Genomic DNA, 6,853 nt, shown 5'->3' on the forward strand with positions numbered 1-6,853 from the left:
GAGGGTTCCAGTAAATAGACAGGAAATGAAGTCCTGGGTCAACAAGACCTGAATGCTGCCAATAATCACTGAGTGACTTTGGTAACAGACCCTTCTCTGGCTGCAACTTCAGATGAGACTCTAGTTCAGATGACATTCCTAGTTCAACACCTTAATTGCAGTCTTGTGATAGACAATGAAAGAGAGGACCTGGTTAAGACATGGGAAGTTTCTTGACCCAGAAACTATGAGATAATGAATGTGTGTTGCTTTGTAACCAGAAACTATGAGATAATGAATGTGTGTTGCTTTGTAACCAGAAACTATGAGATAATGAATGTGTGTTGCTTTGTAACAATAGATAAGAAAAGAACCTTGTCAGTAAAACTGCCTTTGTGTAAGTTCTTTAAAAAAAAAAAAAAAAGCTAATTAAATGAGCAAAAACTCATCTTTGTAAATATCATGCCAATATCATGCCAATATCATGCCAATATTATGCAACTCTCCTTTCCTAAGAAAGTCAGATAATTTATCCGGCAAGCCAAACCAAAAGCCATTATAATATCTCCTCTAGATTTTAGACACTCACATTATTTCTCCCTAAATCATTTGCTGTAATGAAGAAGGGAAATGGGAGGCATTAGATTCATCCAACAAAACTTACAATATACCAGAGGACCTACAGCTCACCCTTTTCTAGAGGGAAGAACAGTATCAAGTTTCTCCACTGAGACAGCCACTGAGTTTTATCTCAGAGATTTCCCTAGTCATTGTTTCCTGCAAACAAGGAGGCTTAAATCCAATAACATAGGCGGTCTTCTTCCCCCATTTGACCTCAAACAATTTACTTAGCTTCTCTGGATCTCTGTTTTCTCATCAATAAAATGAAGTTTTTGGACTATGTATAAAAACACCCCCAATAAATACTGAAATATTGCAAATAAGTCCATCTAGAAAAAAAAATGCTACACCCTTGATGTGGCCACAGCAAAAGCTTCTGATGAGAGACTGTAATTTGTGATGCAAAAGCTGTTTGATGTACACCTTCAATGTGTCAACAATTTCTGCTCGCACATTTTATTGCAAACTTAAATCTATTGCAATCTGCAGAGATTCTTCTCAGTAGAACCTCTAGGCTTTTTTTGTTTGTTTGTTTTGGACAGTTGTTTACTTTTCTCATATCCTTAGTGCAACTTTAAAAGTATTTATTCCTCATCTTCTTTACTCTAGATGTGACCATTTCTTTCCTTCAGAGCAATAATTAAGTTCCACGACCGCCAAAGAGAAAGAAGCACGAAATGGAATGACTCACCCTTGAAAGGTAACTCCCTTTCAAATAAATGAATATTTGTGAGGGGTTTAATGAATCTGAAACTAATGATAAAAATCAGAGCAATTAGAAGAGGAAAAACCGATCAGCACTATACAAATAATGATTCATTAAAAAAATATCAGAGAAGCCAAAAATAAATAAGAAGTCAATACTAAAGTGATTTTCTAAAAGACAAATAAAGTCACAAAAAATTAATTCCCTTGAGGAATAAAGATCTATTTTCCTTGGCATTTTTGCTCTTAGAAATGCACTCTCCTGGGGGCACCTGGGTGGCTCAGTCGGTCGAGCATCTGCGTTTGGCTCAGGTCGTGGTCTCAGGGTCCTGGGATAGAGTCCCGCATTGGGCTCCCTGCTCAGTGGGGTGTCTGCTTCTCCCTCTGCCTGCTACTCCCCTTTGCTCATGCTCTCTCTCTCCCTCTCTCTCAAATAAATAAAAAAACGAAAAAAAAAAAAACGCACTCTCCTGGATTGGTTATGAATCCTTTAATTCCTGTAATGGACATTTACTGCAGCAGTATCCACCACTGTTCTCATTTCCTATAAGAACCTAGTTTCTCCTTTGGAGAACACCCTGCCGGATTTGAGAGCCATGCGGTTCTGACCAGAATGACAGCACATGTTCTGGTAAACACAGCAATAACCAAGGGATCTTATTGCTGCCCTCCACTTAGGTATTGTTGTACATTTTGGGTTCAGACACTTTCTCAGTTTAAACACTTCCAAACTTGGGGGTGCCTGGCTGGCTCAGTCAGTAGAACACACAACCCTTAATCTCAGGGTTGTGAGTTCAAGCCCCTTGTTGGGCTTGGAGCCTACTTAAAAACAAACAAACAAGCAAACAAAACCACTTGCAATCTTACCCTTCCCCATATTTTAAGAGAAAAAAATGACACATTGACATCCATATTAAGTTACTGACTTAGGAATTTAATTTTTTTGAGTTTTATTTATTTATTTGAGTGAGAGAGAGACAGAACATGAGCGGGGGGTGGGGGGGGGGCAGAGGGAGAGGGAGAAGCAGCCTCCTCGAGGAGCAAGGAGCTGGAGGCAGGGCTCACTCTCATGACCTGAGCCCCTGAGCGGAAGGCAGATGCTTAACCTACTGAGCCACCCAGGCACCCTGAAATTTAATTGGTTATAACAAAATCATTTTAAACTTTTAATTGAGTACTCTTCTTAAATGAAGTACAAATGCTCATTGGCATAGCCTTTGGAAGAAGACATTGCTTTCATAGCTTTACTAGTGAAGATTTGTGCTCCCAAACATGGTAGTTCAAAGGGTACAGCCATTGTTGGGCATTCCCTTGTGGTTATGAAAGTTATTTGACTGATGGACACAGCAGTCGGGCCTTTCATGTGTGACATAATTTAGTGCATGAGTAGCACATTGCTTCAGCAGGTCAGAGACTTTAAGCTAGGTCTTCACACAGGTTTTTGTACACCCAACCAATAGAAGTAAGAATGACAAAGGCAAGTCATTTCAGTGAATTCCAAATTCCTGAATCAATGTTTCATGGAGGAATTTGCGAACCAGAAGCTTTGCTTTTAAGGTTTTTTTCCATTTTTTTTTTAAATCCTAAAGACTAATATCCCATGACGTTAGAAGGTAGTTGAATTGGTCCTCATCTGTAAAGGCTGTCACAAGAGACTCACCAGAGCAAAACAAAACAAAATATTGCCTCTTCTCCTGTATTCTTCCTTAGTCTTTTAAACCAATAGGTGATACTTGTGATGAATGAAAAGCACAGACCAGTTGATACATTTCAAGTGTGAAATAGGATTTTTTTTTTCTTTTTTTCATTTGATTTTGTAAAAGTTGCCTTTTTCACATTCTAGTCTCTTTTCAAGGCAGGCTAATTTTGCCTTCTGGTTAAATTTATTTCTTCTCCATCCACACTACCGCTGCCCTAATAGGCTGTCATGATTTATCTCTTAAACCTAACTTACCCCTGCTGTCAAGCGCCTGTCAGAAAGACCTGCATGAAACACTAAATTACCGTGTTCCTCCCCTTGCCTAAAACCTTTCTAACCCTGCAGTGGCTATAATTACCTCCAGCATGAAGTCCAAGCTCCTCCTTCCATGGTCTGTCTGGTGATTTCTTTTCCAGCTTCATCTCTTGCTGAACTCTATAAATTCCTGCAAGCTAGAAGTGCTAGAAGCTTCCCATGTGTATCACGCCTTTGCTCACATAGGACCTGAAAGGACACCCTCGTCTTCCAACTCTCAGTGTGGTTAAACCTTTACACCCAACGTAGGGGACATAACTTTGTGGCCAGTGGAATGGTTTTGAAATCTATCAGAGGAGTGTTTGAATATCCCTTTGCTACATACTGTGTATGTGAATGCAAACAAACTACTTAACCTGCTGAAGCCTCAGTTTCCCCATCCTAACATAGGGAATATAATACTAATTATAGGGTTGCTTTGAAGAGTAGTTGAGGTAATATTTATAAAGGGCTAAAATGAGTATGTGGCACGCACGAAGTCCTTGTAAGTGTGGATAAATTCACGTGCCACGTGAAGACTTTTCTGATACCTTCACCCTCTGACTGTGGAAGATGCCTCTTTTTTATTCTCCTGTAACAACTTATCCATATTTCTGTCATACCAATTACAACACTGTAATACAATTACCTTTTATGTAATGGCTTTCCTCCCTTGATTATGAATCCTTACAGTACCATAACCATATGTATCTCACTTTTGCTTCCCTGACTTAATACTGTGCTCTTGGATACTTACCAGAATTTCTAAAAAAACATAAACACACATCGTACACACACATACTATTCCGTGACTGTGAACTCTTTCTCTCATTCACAAAAGGGTATCCTACTTAGCGTGTTGGGTTCTTTTCTCAACTATTTTATTTCCTACTCTCTGACTTCAAAAACTTCCCACAGTTTTGTCATTGTCTTTTTACACGTGGTTTCTAAAATTTTAGCCCTGAACTTTCCCCCCAAGCTCCATTTATAAAAACCTGTTAGATACTGAGTATCTAAGTTTCACATTCTAGTAAACATCAATTACATTCTCCAATATATCCAAGCCAGAAAATATGAAGTTATCCCGGACTCCACCCTCTCTCTACACCAAATGAACCCTGTTAATTCTATCTCCAAAATATCCACCGGTTATCCTTTCATCCCTATTCTCTTCCAGTGACTCATTCAGGCTCCTATTGTGTCTCACCTAGGTTATAAAAATAGGAGCCTCTCCCCTCTCTTTCTGTCCCATTTCTCTGTCATCACTCCATCTGCTTTCCTCTTCAATCTATTTACACATCATTGTTAGAGTGGGCTTCCTAAAACAAAAACCTGGTGTGTTATTTCCTGGCCTATGCTACAATAGCTTCTGACGCAGGATAATGGTGAAATGCTAACTAGCAAGACCCTATTTAAAGTTCTTCACAAACTTGACTGAAATTGTTTTTCCCATATATAACTCCTGCCACTTTTCTCCTTCTTTCCTCAAATACCTTCTATTTTGTGATACAAAAATATTTATAAAGCCCTAATTTGAAAATATGTGAAACTCCGAAAATAATCACGGATTTTAAAAACGGACTTAAAAAATGAATTTCAAGCTGTATGTTCCACTAGAGACACATGGTGGCAGCATTTTAGCTGCCTAATAGCAGTATGGGAGGTCCTTTGTTAACATCCTGCGGATATGCTGATAAATTTGTGCATGTGCTTGTGAGGACCACTGTAACGTTATTTTAAACATTATTAATAGTACGCTAGTGTTCAAATGCTCCACAATAACTTGAAACAAATTTAGAGGTGCTAAAATTATTTATGTATTATGTTTTTATTATTCACTTTGTTATGGGCTAAATTGTGCCCCCCCAAATTCATATGTTGATATCCTAACCCCAATATACTTCTGAATATGATTGTATTTGAAGATGAGGTCTTTAAAAAGGTAATTAAGTTAGAAGGAGGTTTTTAGGGTTCGCACAAATCTAAAACGACTCATGTGCTTATAAGAGGAGATAAGGACACAAACAAGTACAGAGGGAAGACCATGACCTATTAGCCAAGGAGAGAGGCCTCAGGAGAAACCAACCCGGCTGACTCACACCTTGATCTTGGACTTCTAGACTCCAAAACTGTGAGAAAATAAATTTCTGTTGTTTAAGTCACCCAGTCTGTGGTACTTTTTTATGGCAGTCCTAGCACACTAATAAGACCTTCAAATGTTTAAAAATACATACATACAATATACATAAATATGATAGTTATGGGTTGATATAAGATGTAAGGATGTAATCTCCCTGTTACAGTTATTCTTAGGAGGAAATGATTCTTGATTTATGTAAGTTTTTAATTACACGAGCTCTTCAGAAATCCTTGCCTCAAGTAAAATGTCACTGTCCCAATTCTTGCCCATTTGCTTCTACTGACCATTAACTTACTAGTAGGTCATATGTTTTTACTCCTTTACCCTTGTTCAGCAGACTTTACTGGAATGGTTAAGGGTGCAGACTCGGGAACCAGCCTGCTTGGGCTCAGAGCCCACTTCATCACTAACTGTATAACTGTGGCCAGTTACTTAAAAAGCCACATTTTTCTCAGGTGTCTGTACAGAAACAGTCACAAGAGTACCTGCATTAGAGGGCTCCGTAAGGATTAAACAAGTTGATAGAAAGTGTGTAGAGTAATACTGGGAACATGGTAAGTGCAATTATGCTGTCCCTAATTCCTCTGCTTGGTTACGTTTTAGTTATCTCTTTGAGAAAAATGTTTATCCTTCAAGGCCCAGAGGAAAATACATCTCCACTTTGAAACTTTAGTGACTCAACCTCCCCTTTCTTCCCAGATTGAAAACTAAATAAACTCGTGCTGTTAAATATATTGCAGAGAGTTGGGCTTTGATTTCGAATACAGATTTTTCCATTTACATATTATGTACTTTCAGACAACTTGCTTAATTTCTTTGAGTTTCCATATCAAGTACAGTACCTGACTTAGGAATGTTCAGTGATTATTTTTCTAATGAATACATATTTCATCTGTGGGTTTGGGAATGTAACATCAACTACATAAGATACAGCAATGATTCCAAAGGGTGGGACTAATGAAAGTACCAAGATGATTTTAGTTGAGACAGACATGGCATCAAGAATATTCAATCATACAGAGAAAATTCTTTTTTTTTCTTTTTTAAGATTTTATTTATTTATTTGAGATATATATATAGAGAGAGAGAGCAAGCAAGCACAAGCCAGGTGCAGAGGGAGAGGGAGAAGCAGAATCCCCACTGAGTAAGGAGCCCAGCAACCTGGGCCTGGATCCCAGAGCCCTGGGATCATGAGCAGAAGGCAGAAGCTTACTGACTTTGCCACCCAGGCACCCCAAGAAAATTCTTTCAATTGTATTTCAATACTGCTAATTAGATCAAGGAGAAAAATCTTTATTTAGTGTTATGTTTTAAAATTTTTCTCTAATGTCTGCTAATCTATATTTGCTCTTGGTTTTTGTTTGTTTTTGAGCGAAAGAGAGCATACAAGCAAGCAAGAGTTCCGAGTTGGGGAG

The sequence above is a fragment of the Ursus arctos genome, unplaced genomic scaffold (assembly GCF_023065955.2).
Source record: "Ursus arctos isolate Adak ecotype North America unplaced genomic scaffold, UrsArc2.0 scaffold_9, whole genome shotgun sequence".
Lineage (NCBI taxonomy): Eukaryota > Metazoa > Chordata > Mammalia > Carnivora > Ursidae > Ursus > Ursus arctos.